This window comes from Phyllobates terribilis, unplaced genomic scaffold (genome assembly GCF_046119375.1).
Source record: "Phyllobates terribilis strain yellow unplaced genomic scaffold, ASM4611937v1 Scaffold_1__5_contigs__length_1240528914, whole genome shotgun sequence".
Lineage (NCBI taxonomy): Eukaryota > Metazoa > Chordata > Amphibia > Anura > Dendrobatidae > Phyllobates > Phyllobates terribilis.
This window is the reverse complement of record NW_027362761.1, coordinates 876,875,083-876,896,002: the sequence shown is the minus strand read 5'-3', so window position 1 is coordinate 876,896,002 and position 20,920 is coordinate 876,875,083. Positions and strand designations below refer to the sequence as shown.

At 41.6% G+C, this 20,920-nt stretch overlaps 1 protein-coding gene across 1 annotated transcript in view; it reads left to right on the top strand.

Annotated features, from left to right (window-relative positions):
• The window catches only part of TBCK (TBC1 domain containing kinase), a 396,446-nt gene that overhangs the window by 274,694 nt on the left and 100,832 nt on the right, over window positions 1–20,920 (top strand). The gene's annotated exons all lie outside the window — the stretch shown is intronic.

The window sequence follows — 20,920 nt, the reverse complement described above, 5'->3', positions numbered from 1 at the left end:
ATGCCTTCATCTTGCAGGAACTGCTGACACACTCCAGCCACATGAGGTATGGCATTGTCCCGCATTAGGAGGAACCTAGGTCCAACCGCACCAGCATATGGTCTCACAAGGGGTCTGAGGATCTCATCTCGGTACCTAATGGCAGTCAGGCTACCTCTGGCGAGCACATGGAGGGCTGTGTGGCCCTCCAAAGAAATGCAGCCCCACACCATTACTGACCCACTGCCAAACCGGTCATGCTGAAGGATGTTGCAGGCAGCAGATCGCTCTCCACGGCGTCTCCAGACTCTGTCACGTCGGTCAAATGTGCTCAGTGTGAATCTGCTTTCATCTGTGAAGAGCACAGGGCGCCAGTGGCGACTTTGCCAATCCTGGTGTTCTGTGGCAAATGCCAAGCGTCCTGCATGGTGTTGGGCTGTGAGCACAACCCCCATCTGTGGACGTCGGGCCCTCATACCACCCTCATGGAGTCGGTTTCTAACCGTTTGTGCAGACACATGCACATTTGTGGCCTGCTGGAGGTCATTTTGCAGGGCTCTGGCAGTGCTCCTCCTGTTCCTCCTTGCACAAAGGCCGAGGTAGCGGTTGTTGCCCTCCTACAGCCCCCTCCAAGTCTCCTGGTGTACTGGCCTGTCTTCTGGTAGCACCTTCAGCCTCTGGACACTATGCTGACAGACTCAGCAAACCTTCTTGCCACAGCTCACATTGGTGTGCCATCCTGGATGAGCTGCACTACCTGAGCAACTTCTGTGGGTTAGCCCATCTCATACTACCACGAGTTTGAAAGCACAACCAACATTCAAAAGTGACCAAAACATCAGACATAAAGCATTGGTAATGAGATGTGGTCTGTGGTCCCCACCTGCAGAACCACTCCTTTATTGAGTGTGTCTCTACAACCCACAGAAGTTGCTCAGGTATATATATATACCTAAAATACAGAGGAAATGTGTCGTCTGTAACTTTAGGCCTTTTAGAGATCATTTCTTGTTAAACTTGACTAACTGTTAACAATAACAGTAATTTTAACCAGGGGTGCCCAAACTTTTACATGCCGCTTTATTTCCGCAGTGCTGTGCAGAAAATGTCATCACATAATGGTAGTTACATAGAAACCATAGTAACTGAAGCCTTTATTGCCCAAGGATTTATATCTACCTGTGATTGTTTTATATTAGAGAAGGCGCTAGTAATATATGTCGTCTTTGAATAGCTCTGCATTCAGTATTTCTGCTTTCAGGCTGTTCTTGGCAGTGAAAACTGCAAGTTGAATGAATCAGACGACATTGAGGTTTCTGTATAGTCAGATGCATTTGTGACATTTCTCAGCTTCTGCATCGACTTAACTTCTGAGTGACCTGTCGTCGAGACATTTTTATGCCACTAATAGTAATCAATTTTTGCCCCATCATATATAATTTCTGCTCATTTTATTCTTTGCGGACAAGTCACAGTGGTCCTTTGTAACAGTCACCATGACAAATGTCTTAAGAACATTGTCACTCTCAAGACTCTCTGTCCCAAAGAAAATAAGTACTATCATGTGACATGGAACTAAATTAGTGAAAGGAGCGAGCATTGGAAGAAACCATTTCCAGCTCTGTTCTTTCATGTTCATGAAAATGATTTGCCGACATGTCATGTCCTGATACGAATATGATTGCGTACTAATGGCATACCTTTATTTGACTGCATTTGGGTGCAAAGTTTAGGTAAATGTTTTTATTACAAAGTTATTCAAGCAAATCTGAACATTGTGTTTATGCCATGGGGCATAAGAGCTCCTATTAAGCCGGCGTTCTTAAGTGTACTCTCTTCTTGTCAGAGAAAACAGATTATAAATGCAACCTGAAGGTCCCCTAGTAGGTTAGATTGCATTAGAGTCTGCGAAAATGGGACCCACTATAAATTATCTGATCTCCAACATTTTATAATCTTCAGATCCTTCTACCAATACAAATCCTAACCTACTGAAATAGTCTGGACCTTACATGTCCTGTATACTAATGGATGCATATACAGATTATACATTGCATGTGTCTCTTTGGAGGGACACTTTATTACATTTGCCTCTGAAATTTGGAACTTATAAAATATCTGCACTAATACATTTTCTTTATTGTATGAGAAAGTTCCACTTTGGTTACTATTAGTGATGAGCGAGCACTAAAATGCTCGTGTACTAGTTGCTCGGGTCGAGCAAATTGGAATGCTCGAGTGCTCGGTCCGATTAACGAGCCCAATGTAAGTCTATAGGAAATTCGAGCATTTTTCCGGCGCCCCACCCCACCCACTTCCCCCCGGTGGTCTGCACAGGGCTCAAATGACATGGGAACAGTATGGGGAAGACCCTTGGAAGCACAGACTCGCAATAAAACATACAAAAACAAAACCAAAATGGATTTTCCTGAGAAATATGTTAAGTAACATCCTATATAACCAAAAAAAAAATGCTCCTCCACACCTTGGGCTATGTTCACACGTAGCATTTTTGATGCTTTTTTGCACTTTTGCATTGCTTTTAACGGTGACAAATGCATTCACCGGGAAATGTCATTTTCCCATTTTGCAACCTTATCTGGCCATGTGGTGTGTGGAACATCAGACACATCCTGTTTCATTGATGAAGGAGGGATAAACACTATTTTTACAGCCTTACTATTCTTAAAGGGCCAGCAGTCGGCTATGCTTTGTTGTTCCCATTATTAAAGACTGGGTCTCCTATACTGTTATTACTGCAGTGACTGCAAGGGCTGCCAAAAATTTGGACGCACCCCAATACCCCTTTGAAGAGACATAGAAGAGGGTCTCAGTAAAAAAAAAAAATTTCCCATTACAAAGGATTGGGTCTTCTATAGTGGTAATGCCCATGCTGTGACTGCAAGGGCTGCCAAAATTTGGGAAAAACCCCACTAACAATTTAAAGACACATAGAGCTTGGCCACCGTAACGAATACAACATGTTCCCATTAGAAAGGAGAGGGTCTGCTATACAGTTATAGGGTATGCAGTGAGTCCAACAGCTGTCAAAATTTAGGAAAAACCCTACTAACAATTTAAAGACACATGGAGCTGGGCTACAGTAACGAGTATGACATGTTCCCATTAAAAAGGAGTGGGTCTCCCATACTATTTGCCTATGGAGTGAATGCAACGGCTGGCCTGTCTCCTGGTAGCGCCTCCAGCCTGTGGACACTACGCTGATGGACACAGCAAACCTTCTTGCCACAGCTCGCATTCATGTGCCATCCTGGATGAGCTGCACTACCTGAGTAACTTCTGTGGGTTGTAGAATCCGTCTCATGCTAGCACAAGTGTGAAAGCACAACCAACTTTCAAAAGTGACCAAAACATGAGCCAGAAAGCATTGGTACTGAGATGTGGTCTGTGGTCCCCTCCTGCAGAACCACTCCTTTATTGAATGTGTCTTGATAATTGCCAATAATTTCCATCTATTGTCTATTCCATCTGCACAACAGCATGTGAAATTGATTGTCAATCAGTGTTGCTTCCTAAGTGGACAGTTTGATTTCACAGAAGGTTGATTCACTTGGAGTTATATTCAGTTATTTAAGTGTTCCCTTTATTTTTTTGAGCAGTGTATATATGTTGTGGAATACCTATACTAACAGGACGTTCAATGGACCCTCTTGCACTATATGCACTGCAGTCTGCCACATACCCTGCCTCCCTGCCTAACTCCTGCTATCACCCCTGAATATATGCAGCTGGATTAGTCCTCAGAAGGACTGTTAGTTTAGATGGATATATATATACTGTATATATGTTGTGGAATACCTATACTAACTATAAACAAACAAATCTCTCCCTGACTCAGCAGCACCTCTCCCTACTCTGCCTGTTTCAGGGTTAGACTGTGACGAGCATGACTGTGCCCGGTCTTATGTAGACCTGATAACGCTGTGTGGCAGCTAATCACTGTAATGCTCACAACCAACATGGCTACGGCATTACAGTGCGTGGCAAGCAATCCCTGCATGTTCATTGGCTCTCTAAAGAGCTCTAAACGTGCAGGGAGGGGACCCGAATTCCCGCCTGAGCAACCTGGAAATACTCGCCGAGCTTGTCGAGCACCGTGATGCTCGGCGAGTACGAAGCAGTGGCGAGCACGTTCGATCATCACCAGTTCCTATATGTATAGAACCACATGCTCTTTATTTTAGCCCATCCTTCTTTACGTAAGCATGCATAAATTTAAAAGAAAGGGGAACATTAATGAACAAGTAGATTTTTAGAACAATGAAGTTTTATTGCTCCCTTTTAGTAGAGTTGAGAAAAAAGACTTACGATTTCCTGGTCCGGCATCCAGTCTGGTCAGCCATGGCAGCCAGATGACAGCAGTCTTCACTTCGCAGCCAGCAGATCTGGCCTGGCATTCCCTGCACCTCTTCTGCTTAAAGGAGTTGTCCGGTCTAGAATGACAAGTCTGCAGTCATACTATGTGACTGCAGACTTGTGAATTCTCTCAGCGCACATTGTCTGCCCCGGGAACGGTGGTATGAGATATGCATACTCCCAGGCAGAACCCGTCTAATGAGCGTGGCCTTGCGCAATACAAATGTAGTGTGAAAATAGGCTGAATGTATAGGTATCCTCTTTAATTGTTCATTAGATGACTATTATCTACATGCTACATGTGTTTAGATCTGCAGGGACTCTCCTATCTAGATAATTGAGACATCCACCCTAGTAGGGCATATGACAGTCATAGCACTACAGTTTGGACCATCTAATTAAACAATGCAATATGGGCCAGCGTATACTCTTGAAAAGTAGTTGTAGTTTATTTGGAGTTGCAGACCCCACAAGATCCCCAAAGGTGTCATTTGTTATCTGACATTAAGATTTCATAAGTTGATTCTTTAAGTTCTGTGAGTGGTAGAGTGGGGTGTCCATGAATCCGACTTATTTCTCCAGCCCATCTAATAGATGTTCAATTGGATTTAGATCTGGAACATTTAGAGGCCAAGTTAACTCCATGAACTCTTTGTCATGTTCCTCACACCTTTTCTGAACACATTTTGCAGGCTGGTGGGGCGCATTATCCTAATGAAAGAGACCACCGCCACTAAGGAATACTGCTGCCATGAAGGGATGTTCTTGGTCTGTACAATCTTTAGGTTGGTGATATGTGTAAAAGTAACATCCACATAAATGACAGCACTCAGAATTTCCCAGAATATTGCCCAGAGCACCACACTGCCTCTGACAGCTTTTCCTTTGCCTGTGCTGTGTCTTCTCTTTGTTGGCCACACACGCACATGGCCGTCCATGTGATGTAAAAGATTATGTGAGTCATCAGACCAGGCCACATTTTCCATTGCTCTTTGGTCTAGTTTCAATGCTTGTATGTTCATTATAGGTGATTTTGATCATGGACAGGGGTTAGCATTGGCACTCTGAAGGTTCTTTGGCTGCTCAGCCCTATACCCACCAAGCTGTGATGCATACTTATTACTATCATACCCAGCATTAACGTTTTAAAAAATTGGTGCTACAGTAGCTTTTCTATTGGGTTGGAGCAGATGGTTAGCCTCGATTCCCAACACGTCAGTGAGCCTTTGATGCCTTTGATGCCCCTGTTTCTGTAACATGTTCACCAGTTTTCCTTCCCTGTACAACTTTGGTAGATGAACATCCTACACAGGCAACACCTACAAAACCTACTTTTCTGGAGATGTTCGAGACATCGCAATATTGCTCTCAGATTATCACACTTTGACAATTTTCTTTGCACCAACACTTCCAGACTTAACTATTCAGTTACTACCATTTTCAGGCATTTTCTAATGACAGACAGTCACACAATACCTCTACGAAGAACATAAGATAAAAGAAAGAGTGAGCGATTAGCCATGGTGGTTATGAGAGGTTGTAATGTAAAGCATAAACTATACTGAGGTCACAGGTCAGCCCTTTTGGGTAGAGCTGATATTTTAGCAGTAACCAGAAACCATGAGAATTCTCATCACCTGTCCTAGAATGGAGCGATCTCATTGTATAGTCACCATATTGTCTGTAAACAGGTGGTACAAGAACAGGATCCCTGCATAGTTGTGTATAAATCAGTACTAACCTGACGTAGAGCGTACCTTCACACGGTATTGTACTGGTCGCATATGAAGTACTGAAGAACATTGTTCTCAGGCAGATCCTTATTTATTAGAACATCTGTAAGGTCACTTAGTAATGTGAAGCAAAATACACCTGAGGAGACTTTGTGCAAAATAAATGTGTTCCCTCTGTGATCAATCGATCTGCAGTAATCCTGCTGTGCCACCTCTGTGACTTTGGAGTTTTTGCTAAGAGTATTTCTTTTTTATTCAGGTTTTATGCTTGTAATATGTTTGTCACTGTTTTTATACTGCTCTGGACAAAAAACTAGAATTATTAGTTGGTGCAGGAGTCATGACCGTACAAGCGACGGGATTGCTGGATTATTAGAATCATGATTCCTTTCTTTCATGTCACCTTTATTTAGTTATGTTGTTTTCTGATAAACTCATCATATTTTTTTTATTTTTTTGCTGCTTTTGAGTTATCAGTGAGTCTTTCAATACTATATTAATGACCTATCCTTTTGATCAGGGTGGTCCAAAATCCAGCTCCACCATTTATTTTATTTGCTTTTATAGCGCCATTAATTTCTACAGCCCTTTACAGACATTATCATCTCTGTCCCCATTGGGGCTCACAATCTACATTCCCTATCAGTACATCTTTGGAGTGTGGGAGGAAGCTGGAGAACCCGGTGGAAACCCACGCACACACGGGGAGAACATACAAACTCCTTGTAGATGTTGTCCTGGTGGAATATGAACCCAGGACCCCACTGCAGGGCTTCAGTCCTAACCACTGAGCGACATCAGCTGTTATTGCCTCTGTTGGATGTAAACACTGTGGAACACCCCAGCTGCGTATACTACTACCGCTACCACAGCTCCTTACACTGTGTAGTGGCCTCTGCCGGCTATTGCATATCACATCCTATTGAAAAAAAATAGGATTTTATCTGCAGTGGACTGCAGCAGTCACTAAGCAATTTACAAAGCTGCCATACCTGTAACACTGCCACCTGGGGTGATAATTGCTGATCGGTGGGGATGCCGGATCCCCACTGATACACTGATAGGTCATCAACATAAAAATTCTGGTCAACCTCTTTAAGCATTAAGAAAAAGATTTGCAGACCCCAGTTCCTACCATCACTTGTGGATGGCCTCTTTGACCTGGCATCTCCTAATTCCTAAGCTCCACAATGTCATGATGTCACCTGAGACCTCTTTATGACTTTATGTCCAGCAACTCTTTTTGCTCCCCTCTGCTATATAATGTTGTGGTATCCTACCCACAATATGCCACCCTCTCCAAGCAGTATATCACTTGTATGTGAATTTACTTTTGTATTGCAGAACTTACAGGTGTTAGAGTTTGATGCACAAATCTGATATATCTATGAGTTGATGACTCTCCTAGCTCACTCGCCACTGATGGACAGCTATCTCATTTTACAGTAGGGGATAGAAGGATGTGGGTCAAAAATAGTGAACGTTTTTCCAAAATAGTGACCTTGGGAGGTATATGATTTTCTCACTGACCTTTTTAGTGCAGCAGATCCTATAACCAGCAGGTCTTTGCTCTGCACACAGAGAGGGTCCAGAGCAAGGGCTACTCCTCCATTATGACACCTATATTCTCCTCTGGGTAAGTATACACAAGTTTTTATTTTTCTTGCTGAACCTGAAAATGGCTTCTTTGTTCACTTGCTTCTCCATTTCTGAGATATGGCTTCAGTTATGCAAATCTAGTCTTGTTTTCCAAGGGTCATGATCTTCAACTCTTCTGTATGGGAATCTTCATGAAGGCTTTGCTGTTTTGTCTAATAAGACTAGATTTACATAACGCGAAGAGGAGGCCATATCTGAAGAGCAGGTCCAAAAAATAAGAAACCTAATGCCAGCTTCAGAACAGCGGCATTAAGACCAGATATAACAATTACATATTAATGGCAAGCCACAACCCATATTCTTATGTATTATTAGGATGCAAAAGGGTTCAAGATTTCCCCAATTTCAGCCAAAGTGGAGAGCCTTTCCAAAAAGCTCTTCCTCTGAAGGACTCTTTATTGGATATTAGGGCAGCTAATTTCTTCAGTAGTCCCTGTGGCTCTTCCCCACAATATAACAGTCAGGTATGAAGAATGTTCCATCTCTATCCGGTTATCATGCAAGAACCCCATAAGACGGTCAATGAGCTTTTTTTTTTTAAATCACAAATGGCAAAAACATTGTTCTAATTCCTTCCTAAGAGATACAGAGAGGAACTCCTGCCGGGTAAGAGAAAACCAAGAATCCTCTGATCTAATAGATGCTTTTCACACTCTGCTGTTCATAAACCTTGACTTTCTACAAAATAATGTCAAAGGCCACAGGATATAAAAGACAGGTTGAGAAATGTTTGACTGTACATGAAAGCCCTAGCGAAATGCCAGCGAGAGATTATGAAATGATGGAAAATGAAATGGCCGTCTCTAATTGTGCGTGCCTGCCGCCAAGTGATGCTGAGAACTCTTTAATCTTGCAGGAGCTTAGCTTTTAATTTCAGAATGCCTTGGTGGCTTTGATTACTAATATTAAAATAAGAGGCTTATCTGGTTTTGTGAGTCTGTGTTGGTGGAGGAGAAATGCTGATCTTTTTCTTGACCACATATCCTTCCTACCATTTATGTGTGATATAAAATATCCCGAATTCCTGACATTGATAAATTACCTTATAGGAGAGTTGTGTATGTGACAGTTCCCTATTGCCTCAATACGTGTAACCAGAAGTGTTCTGATCAGGCAGGACTAATGTTACTGCCTGTTCTACAGCCGATTAACAAATTATAGACAGATTACAGGTGGCTTCCTTATTTGTGATGATAGACTCAAGTCATTGACAGTGTAAGGCAGTATAAAAGGGTCTCTCTGTAGATCTACCGCTCTTCTATCGCAGGACCGCTGAGGCCTGTGATTTGCTGCAGCGGTCAAGCTGTTAGGACAATGCATGAATTCATGTTTCAACAATGATGCATTGTTTTAGTCACCTGACTGCTGCAGGCAGTCGCAGGCCTCAGGTGTTCTATGACCTCATGGCTTCGGGTGCAGCCCACCGGAGCAGCCTGTGCTGCATCAACATGGGTGACAGCAGGTAAATATATATAATTTTTTTTACATTTTCACCCCATCCATGACGCCTATAGTGTTTTTGATGGAGACGAGACAATCCCTTTAATATTTTGAAGGGGATAGTGTTCTTTTTTGAAGGTATGGGATTTATTAGCTTTTTGCCGCATTGCGCCATAATAGTACATCACCAAGGAGGACTTGCATTCCCACATTACTGTCCTGGATGATATAGATAGGAGTTTTTCTCCCTAGCAAAGCAGCACCGGCACCCAGTAGAGTATGTATAGGGACGAACAAAAGGAAGTGTTGCCAGGTTTTCAACTTGACTTTTTTTTTCTGGGCAGCTTATCAAAAAGTCACAAATAATTTTTTTACGGACACATTGGATACCGATGATAAATCATTATAAGTGATCTATGTCTACAGTCCATAATATTGATATGAAGACAGCTGAATTCACTGTGAACTGTCAAATGATCAGAATTAGTCAAAATAATGTGTTTGTGATTTTTTTTATGCTGGAAAAATATAGACACCTCACATTTTTTTTTAAGGACAGGGCAAAAATATGCCCTATTTTTACAGACTGTCCAGGAATTTTATATGGGAGCTCTGTGCAAACAGAAGTGTGACTTTATCTGTGAGGTATAAGATACTTTGATACAGGCAAAATGACACAATGCTTTTTTTAAATTGCTTGTTACTTTCCTTAAATATATTGCATAATGCTCAAAAGTGAGCGAATGCTTTAATTGAAAGCTCTGATTGTAGTGTGAAATAGATGTTGTGTTTTGAAATGTCCAGAGTCTTGTAAAGCAAGCATGCATAGGCTGTATATGTGAACATGATCAATGTGTAATTTTGAGGAATGTAAGGCTTCTTGAGAAAATATTCATCTTTGGAGAAAGGGGAAATCTGGGATCATGTGAATATTTCAGCCGAAGCACAAGAATCTTTCATCATTTTTAGTAAACAGGGTCATCTTTTATAACAATCTGACATTCCATTTTGGTGTATGTCTATCATTTTCAGGCACCTTGTATTTGGCGAGATTTTGGAAATTCATGTCATTGCTGCCGTTCAGCCATAAAGACAAAATTTAAAGGGGTATTCCCATCTCCAAGATCCTATCCAAATATGTAGTAGGTGTAATAATAATAATATTAGCAAATACCTCTTATTATAAATGTTGTATAGTTCTTCTGATTCACTGTCATTTACCCCATGTGCATGCATTGCAGTAATTTAGGTATGTATGGTTACGATTGTTATAATAATAATGTAGCAACTCACTCCGGAAAATAGGTAACGAACTAAAACTGCAACTGATCCTGCTGGTTCCTGTACAGACTAGAGATCCTGACACCACAGTCCCTAGAGGTTCCTGTGATAGCACAGATAGCCTTAGCCATAGACTAGACGATGGCAACTCAGACCTATGCTGCCTGAAAGACCATCGAGCTCTTCACGTTGCTCCTAAAGAACCGGAGGGCAGAGCAGAGTGTAAATTACCTACAGAAGGCAAAGTATGCTGAAATAGAAAGAGATCCCAGAATGAGTAAAACAAACTATGAAATACAAAATAAAGGATTAAGTACGTACTGTTAGAGAATATGCCGCCTACTTCCTAAAAAGAAACAGACGATGGGTGCAGGGTAAAGAACAAAAACAGTAGAGAGATAAACCCTAGCTGGTCTTTCACTGCCTGACTTAAACTACAGCAGTATGGCTGAACATCCAAATGAGACTATCACCAGAAGGAAGTACCAGCTGGGGGAAAGTATATAAAGCTGCAACCGAAAGTTGATAAGGCAGACAAATGAGTAAATGAAAACACCTGTTACCCTAAAAAGACTGAAACAAGGATAACAGAAACTAAACATCTGGAGAAAAGGTGTATCTGCTGTGGCTCAGCGGACAGAAAAGCCGACCACAAAGCACAGGCTCAAGGGTTCGAACCGAGACGCATGACAACGACCACTCCTATAGTGACAGTTAGTTACATGTTAATGGTCAAAACCATGGATACATAAGCTACTGCAATGCCCTGCACATGGGGTTAGCGACATAGTGAATCAGAAGAACTATACTACATTTCTAATTGGAGATATTTGTTAATATTATTACACCTACTAGATGTTGGGATATGATCTTGGAGATATGAATACCCCTTTAATAATGAAATGCTTGCTTTCTGTATGGCTTTTTTACATATTACCTCCGAACTAAACAAGAGTATCAGTAAACATACTGTATATTTTTGGGGATTTTAAAGCTATTACTTGGATTTGAAACTGACATACAGGCACACTATATTTGATCACTCATGTACACTGGACTTTGCACCCAACCATATAGAAGGGTCACTCAGTTTTTTTCTTTGTTATGGGACCACTGTGCGATTTTTATAGTTTATGGATATACATCTTTGCTTGAGCTTTTTTTTTCTTGTTATCTGTGTTCCTTTACGATGCATTATGACAACTCAATTTTAATCTATTCTCTTCTGTTTTTTTTTACTTTTAATTACAATATATAGTCGTCAAAAATAATATATAAGCATTTTTCCTAACCTGACTGCCTCATATGTCAATATAAGTCCGTGTTCACACGTCGGTGACAGTAGGGTGTGCTTAGATCGCAATAAATGGAATGATTGGTGGGTCTCCTAACTAGAGCTGACTGCCTCATATGCGTATATGTGCAATCAGTATGATATACTGTATATATCTGTCAAGGAGCATTAATTGACAAATTCTCATGACAGATACAGTTATGGCATGAAAGTGTTGGCACCCTTGAAATTGTTCCAGAAAGTGAAGTATTTCTCCCAGAAAATTATTGCAATTACACATGTTTTGTTATACCCATGTTTATTTCCTTTGTGTGTATTGGAACAACACAAAAAAACAAAAAAAAGGCAAATTGGACATAATTTCACACAAAACCCCAAAAATGGGCTGGACAAAATTGTTGTCACCCACAACTTAATATTTGGTTGCACACCCTTTGGAATAAATAACTGCCATCTATCCATTCCTATAACCATCAACAAGCTTCTTACACCTCTTAACTGGAAATTTGGACCACTAGTGTCTTTTACAAAGTGTTCTAGGTCTCTCATATTTGAAGTTTGCCTTCTCCTAACAGCAATTTTAAGATCTCTCCACAGGTGTTCAATAGGATTTAGATCCGGACTCATTGCCACTCAAGTGCTTTGCTTCCATCCGTTTCTTGGTGCTTCTTGAAGTATGTTTGGGGTCATTGTCCTGCTGGAAGACCCATGACCTATGACACAAACCCAGCTTTCTGACACTGGGCACTATATTGCGACCCAAAATCCATTGGTAATATTCAGATTTCATTATGCCTTGCACACAGTCAAGACACTCAGTGCCAGAGGCAGCAAAACAACCCCAAAACATCTTTGAACCTCCAACATATTTGACTGTAGGTATTGTGTTCTTTTCTTTGTAAGCCTCATTCCGTTTTCGGTAAACAGTAGAATGATATGCTTTACCAAAAAGCTCCATCTTGGCCTCATCTGTCCACAAGATGCTTTCTCAGAAGGATTTTGGCTTACGTACATTTTGGCAAACTGCAGTCTAGCTTTTTTATGTCTCTGTTTCAGCAATGGGGCCCTCATGGGTCTCCTGCCATAGCGTTTCATTTCATTCAGATGTCAACACATAGTTTATGCTTATACTGATGCACCCTGAGCCTGCAGGATAGCTTGAATTTATTTGGAACTTGATTGGGACTGCTTATCCACCAACCGTTGCAACCTTTCCTCAATTTTTGTTTGCCGTCCACGTCCAGGGAGATTAGCTACAGTGCCATAGGTTGTAAACTTCTTGATAATGTTTCGCACCATGGACAAAAAAAAAATCAAGATCTTTGGAGATGGACTTGTAACCTTAAGATTGTTGATATTGTTCAACAATTTTAGTTCTCAAGTCCTCAAACAGTTCTCTTCTCCTCTTTCTGTTCTCATTGTTTAGTGTGGCACACACAGATGCACAATGCAAAGATTGAGTAAACTTCTCCCCTTTTTATCTGGTTTCAGATGTGATTTTCCTATTGCCCACACCTGTTACTTGCCACAGGCGAGTGTGAATGAGCATCACATGCTTGAAACAAAGTTGTTTACCCACAATTTTGGAAAGGTGCCAACAATTTTATCCGGCCCATTTTGGAGGTTTTGTGTGAAATTATTTTATCTTTTTTTCTCTGTTTTTTTTGTGCTTTTCCAATACACACAGAGGAAATAAACGTCTATAACAAAACGTGTAATTGCAATAATTTTCTGGGAGAAATACTTCACTTTCTGGAACAATTTCACTTTTGGCTAGGACTGTATACGTCATATAGTTGTAAGAGATTAACAAAAAGATTAAAAATAATTGCCCCTCTGGTTAAGTGTTGGGGGGACATACCAGAGTTTGATGATGGTGATTGAGGAGAAGAGGAGAACTACTTTTTGTATTTAGTGGTAAGCTCAAAAGATAGTCTTATACAATATATATTCCTACATAGTTTATTTACTACAGCTTCACTAGTCTGCAGACAATGGGCATTTCTTATTTGCTTTCAATGTGGAATAGCTCAAAGGACTTTTATACATGCCATCTGATCCTGTCCTAAACTCTCACCGTTTTGGTCAGAGATATTCCTCTTCATGTATACCGATTTTGAGTTTCTTATGGTCCCCTCCCCACAAGTATGTCTCCTAGGGGTCTTAGATGAATTGATCCAGGATTCCTACAAACGACTTTTTGTTCGCATTCTTCTCTGTGTCCGGAAAGTGGTCGTAATGACGTGGAAGTCATCAGATATTCCTCTGTTGTCTCATTTGCTTAAACTAGTTAACAAATATATTCACTTCTGCAAAATACCTTATATACCCAAGGAATGTACAAACAAATTTGAGAGAATCTTGAGAGGCTACATTTGCTGTTGAGGCATTCCCCTAGATCATGGGTGGGCAATTCATTTTCCTAAGGGGCCACTGTCATGAAAGTTAGCCGCCATCTTAGGTATGATACGTCATACCTGAAGATATTCCCTATTGTCATTTCTAAAAATCCCTCACACAGCTCCTACCATGTCACAATTCTCCAACCCCTGGTAAACAGAGCAATTCGCCCCCACCTCTGGAGATCAGTCTCAAGGAACTTCTTTGATGTGGTAAATAGATGGTCAGCTCTGTTGTGTCCAAGCAGGACAGAGTCAGCGAGATCCTAGGGGGTAATTAACACCTTGATGTCACTTGAAACCAGAAGCAAACCATTTGTGCAAGCCTGCCAACCTCTCCATTGTCCCAAGGAACCATGTGCTTTCTTTGTGGAAAATGTCCGCCAAAAGCTACAGACATACTATCAATTCATAACCACACGATACAAGTTAGGGAACCCAAATAAAATGTATCATGTGGGGAAGGTGCCCGCGGACACAATCATGGGACTTATAAATCCATGAGTGGCCAGGAAAGCTAGATATTTAGAAGAACCTTATACAAGGTCCCAGGGGAGGCATGTTTAGAGTCAATGGCTTCCCCAAAAGAGTAGGATCACGACGAGACCTCTGGTGATACGATGAGATTACCCCAGGGAAAGTTATGGGTACTTTTCTCAAATGGAGCCAAAACTGGCATTGGTAGGGGGAGGGGGGCTTAGTAAACTGACATCACCAAGAGTGGGCGTGACAGGACTTTAGTATAGCCGACAGCCAGAAACCCTCTCAGTTTTGACCCAGGAGATGATGTGAACAACTCCTAACGTCGGGTCCAGGTGTCTGAGTGGGAGGAGCACCTTTGCCATGTGCTACTGAGGCCTGGACGACTGCAACTAAGCTTGAACCTGTGGGATAGCAGATCCTCCCTTGCACCACAAGAACGGTAACTGATTTATCGTTGTTATTCCTGTGTTTTGTAATCCTAATTGTTATATCTCTTATTCTGGCCAAATACCGTTGTATAGTTAATTGTATAGCCTTGTAAACTAGTGTATTCTTATAATCAATTAAATCATAAATTAATCGTGGGCTGTATCCTTTACTCTGCATATACGAATCCATTGGTCCGGAAACGCTTGGCTGAAACGCTACTGGGTTGGTTCCTGACCCGATACAAGTCTATTAACGGACCGGGCTTGTATCAAACGAGAACTGGTGGCAGCATACCATCTGGGGGATTTGAGGAAGGCTGGCAGTGACGGTCAGAGGTGTGGATATATATTACTGGCGCAGCCAGGGAAATATATATACCGCCCTCACTGCAGAGGGCCTCAAATACCCAGAGGGCTACAGGATGGCCTCTCCGGCAACCACTCCCTCTAGGTGCAGTGCCTTGACTGACCTGAGAGGCAAGGGGGCGCCAGAGAGCTGCACCCACCGGCCGGCATTTCATCACAGCCACATCATATACTGTGTTTATTGTGGAGGGCCAAACCAACTTGTCAAACTTAATTATGGTCACTATTATTGTTTTATATTCATTTTTATCACTTAATATTGAGGAGAAGAACTAAGTCTATTGACTAGTTATTAGTTAATACATGTTATGATAAGGCTTACCTTATTCTAACTTGTATTCTTACCTAATCAAAACCATATAATTTACTGCTTTTTATACAGTTTATATAAAGAAGTAAATCATACCGTTTTTTCATTCATCCCTTGTATTTTGATCAGCAGCTCTAATATGGATTGAAGGAGGGTGGTAAGGGGTAGATTTTGAATCCCAAGTTTTATGAGCTGGTGATTGAGCCCAATCCTGCTTGCTAGAATGATTTTGATCCACGAAGAGCAATCCACCATAGTTCTGAAGTAGTGTAATTGTGTTCAACCCTAGGATTTGATGAGAACTATAGGAACTATGACAATAATTTATTGACTGAAAAATTTTAAAGGCATGCACTGGGCCCAGTTTAGGAAATATTTAAGAAGTTGGTCACTACTTTTTACCACCAACCCAATGTATCCCCCCGGAGCCCCTAAGGGTTTTTGTAATTACCTTACGTTGCCGTTACTGTCTGTGAGCGGCGCTATCGATGGCTGCCTCACACACCGCATCGACCGCGCGCTTTCCCAATGAATGGGGAGAGTGCCCAGTGGATGCCGGGTGTGACGCGGGGGGTAACCCCACCCACAGCCCAGCAGCCATCGGTGGAATGCAGAAGAGGGACCCTCGGCTGCATCCGGAACCATGATGTGATATCAGCAGATGTCAGAGCCGGCTGCAGCCGGGGGTCACTTGATGCCTGTGAGCGGCCAGTGATAGCGCAGTATCTGCAACAGAAGGTATTTACAAAAACCCTTAGGGGCCCAGAGGGAATACATTGGGGGGGGGGGGTAATAAGTACTGGACAACCCCTTTAACTTCCCTTACTTTTCTTGTACTTTCCCCTATACAATCTTCTCTGGGCTACAATCTCAACTACTTCTATGTTTGGTTAACTGGGCCAGATTGGCTGGTAGCCTTACAGCTTTGATCCTCTCCTGTATGTTGCGGAAAACAAGGCCATAATCTCAGGTGGAACAGAAAACCTATAGCGATGAACTGGAGTAGAAGTAGGTGTGCATGCAGCATATACGCGCATGTTCACACTGGCAACTAAAAAGACAAAACCCCAAGATAAAAACATAATAAGCAAATACCCTACAGTAAATAAAGAGCAATAGTGCATGAAAATATAGGGTGATTATTTAACTTAATTCTTATTAAAAAAAAATGCAAAAAGCCTTCCTATCACGTCACGGTGACCCTATTCGGGATGATCCTAACCTCTAATATTAAAACCTTACCATTTGTCAAGTGACATACGTGTGGATAAGGGCAGGGATGGATTGAAACCCGGCTAGGGGACACACAGCCATGCGCAACTACATGAAAATAATGTCCAGCTCAAAGAAAGGCCATACCTTTATATGCACTGAATGCAAACAGACTGAAACAGAAAACTTAAAGAGATGAACTGGAATATAAGTTAGTCTGCATGCAGCATGTAAGTGCATGTTCACACTGGCCACTAAACAGATAAAAACATAATAAGCAAATACCCTGCAGTAAATAATCTCAGGTGGACAGGTTGCTTCTCCACCCTATTTTATTTCTTATATTTAATCTGTTTTTACATATAGCAGATGTTTTACTTTGCTACTGTTGTGCGATATTAAAGTCTTCTCACCTAAAGCTGAAGTATGATAGCTTGAACACTACTTACTCATTTAATTCTGCTTGTAATTAATAGCATTTGTCACCAGCAGTCACTTTGGATGATGGTTTTTATTCGCTCTCATGCTCTATTTCCTCCTCCATCTCAGTATTGACTAATGTCAATTTTCCTTCTTTTTAAAAATCAAAAATAGTAAGAATTTAAAGGAAATGTGTCAGCAGGTTTTTGCTATGTAATCTGAGGACAGCATGATGTAGGGGCTGAGACACAGATTTGTGTGATGTGTGCTGTTTTATCACCAGATTATCACTGCCCAGATTGGCTCCTTCATGCCAAGTTGTCTGACCATGCGCCCTCCTCAGATAAGCAGCTTACGGTCATAGACAATGTTCATAGAGAGTCTGGTGGGGGCGGGGTTAGCTTTCTGAGCTCTGCTGCATGCTAAATCTTAAAACTCTGATTGTGTCACAACTGCTGTACCCAGTATACTAAGTGATTCATCATTAGAATCAGGGTCTCTTTTCCTACATTATGCTGCTTTCAGATGAAGTAGCAAAAACCTGGTGAAAGATTCCCTTTAAGAGTAAATAAAAGAGCCTTACATGTTAGTAAAGATGAGCAAATAAATTTCCAAGTCCCATTAGACAGGTCACTAGTCCGTGACTGCTGGATGGGAGCACTGCAAACTACCTCCTACAGGCTGACATCCGCGCCTGCTCACTTGATTAGCTAGGCCTGGCCCGATGTCATGCGTGCATCATCTCGTAATGATGACGTCGCAACCAGGTAATTAATGAAAAGAGGAGCAGCGGATGCCATCATGTAGGAGGCGCTTCACAGGGCTCCCATCCAGCGGCCACGGAATGCTGATCTGGCCACTAGATCAGGGTGTTAGGAATCAGTTTGCTCATCTCTACATGTTAGTCAATCAGCATTGGCTCAGGTAAAGTAATTGCCTATAAAGACTGATTAGGCAGGTAGAACAAGCAATGCGTACACCACGTCACCCAATTGTATAATCTCAATCTTCGCATAATCTCCATCTTCTGACATCAGATTGTGATATTATTACAAATATCATTTACAAGTAGCACAGCAAATCCCAATTTATACAGATGTTCTTAGTTATGTCTTATTGTTTAGAGATCAAGTGAATTAAGCATATCAAAAGGAATTGTATCTAGTTTTCCTGGAATCTAAGAACCAAGCAATGTGAACTGAGGTCTAAGATGGTAGACATGCAAGAAGACGGCTTGTATACTTTTTTTGATCAAAAATAGTTCACTAAGTACCCTATATTTATTATGCAACTTTGCTTTACATTTATATATAATGATGGTAGGGTATGAGATATTTTTTGTCTTCTGTAGGTTTTGCTTCTTTTTGCTAGTGTGAACATGCTCCTATTTCTTGCATGTCTACCATCTTAGACCTCAGTTCACATTGCTTGGTTTTCTGTCTTGTTTGCATTCTGTGCAATTTAAGGGTGTGGCATCCCCTTTGTTGAGCTGATTAGTATATGTGTAGCTTACCACGGGCCTAGGTGGTCTGGAGTTGGGACCCGGTCCTATTTGTCTACCCTTTTATATGCATTACTTCAACTTTGATATACAGTAAGGTTTTTAATATAGACAGTATAGGTACCGTCCCAATTTAGGGTCACCTTGCCGCTGGTGGGACGGCTTGTATACTTTTTTTGATCAAAAATAGTTCACTAAGTACCCTATATTTATTATGCAACTTTGCTTTACATTTATATATAATGATGGTAGGGTATGAGATATATTTTTTGTCTTCTGTAGGTTTTCCTGGAATCTGTAGCATAAGGACTGCGTGGCAATATTTCCTATAGTATCCTACAGTGCAGAATTTGGTTTTAGCCTTTAAAACTAATCTTAACGTGTGTGGATTGGCATCTCTGTGTGTGGCCTTGTTGTTCACCCATACTTCTTTATCACAAGCAAATTAGTAAGGTCATTGTAGTGAGCTGGTGATATCTCGACCAGGATCATGTGCGCACGGCCCTCTGCCCTATAGAAGTATAAGGTCATGTACAAGTCTCAGCCGATTCGCATAATAATAGGTAGCACTAAATAAGCTCTGCTGTGTGTGCGGTTTAATGATTAAGCTTGGTGTCATGCTCTAAACTCTGCAATTGAGCACCGCAATTTGCATATTAAATTTCCCAGAGGAGCATTGCACGGCGAATAAGCCTACTTACATTGACATGCCAGAGCCAGTATGTCACTCTCCAGAAGGAGAAACATTACACCTTATACCTCAGTCCAGAGCCACTCATCTAGCCAAATCAGATCTCATACCTTGCACTAACAAGGGCCCGAAACACCGTGTCTGCAAATTGAGATTCTGATTTGCCTTTTATCCTAAATCATATTGCACGACTCGTTAAAGGGTTGATTCCTATGCTGTGGTTTCTCCATCCTTTTCTGGCATTAGTCTCTGGTATGCAACCCAACTTTTCCTATGCTCCAGTTCAAAACCCTAACCTTGGCATATAAAGCCATCCACAACCTGTCTCCTCCATACATCTGTGATCTAGTCTCCCGGTACGTACCTGCACGCAACCTCCGATCCTCACAAGATCTTCTTCTCTACTCCCCTCTTATCTCCTCTTCCCACAAACGCATACAAGATTTCTCCCATGCTTCCCCTATACCCCAAAGCATCAGACTCTCGCCTACCGTGGAAACCTTCCAAAGGAACCTGAAGACCTGCCTCTTCCAACAAGCCTACAATCTGCAGTAACCCTCGCTCCACCATACCGCTGCACGACCAGCTCTACCCTCACCTACTGTATCCTCACCATTCCCTTGTAGATTGTGAGCCCTCGAGGATAGGGTCCTCTCCCCTCCTGTACCAGTCGCTGACTCGTTTTTGTTTAAATTATTGTACTTGTTGTTTGCTATGTATACCGCTTGTATACATGTAAAGCGCCATGATATTAATGGCGCTATAATAATAAATAATAATAATTGTGACTTGTAGGATTGCTGCTTCCAATAGGTGTGGCGCTATAGAGTTCAAGTCCTCTTTTTCTCTGAAGAGGCAATTTGCATATTAAATTTCCCAGAGGAGCACTGCACGGCGAATAAGCCTCCTTACCTTGACATGCCAGAGCCGGTGTGTCACTCTCCACAAGGAGAAACTTTACCCCTTAGACCTCAGTCCAGAGCCTCTCACCTAGCCAAATCAGATCTCATACTTTGCACTGATGAGGGTCAATAGCTTGAAACACCGTGTCTGCAAATTGAGATTCTGATTTGGCTTTTATCCTAAGTCATATTGCACAACTGGTTACAGGGTTGATTGTGACTTGTAGGATTTCTGCTTCCAATAGGTGGCGCTATAGAGTTCAAGTCCTCTTTTTCTCTGAAGATTCAATTTACATATGTATTTTCTATATTAGCTCTTAAAGATGATATCCCACAGATAATACAGCGTACACAGTATAGCAGATAAATGTTTGGTGGGGGTCTAATCCCTGGAAACCCCTCCGATCCTGTCCTGAGAACGGAACTTCAAAGACTTGTATAATTG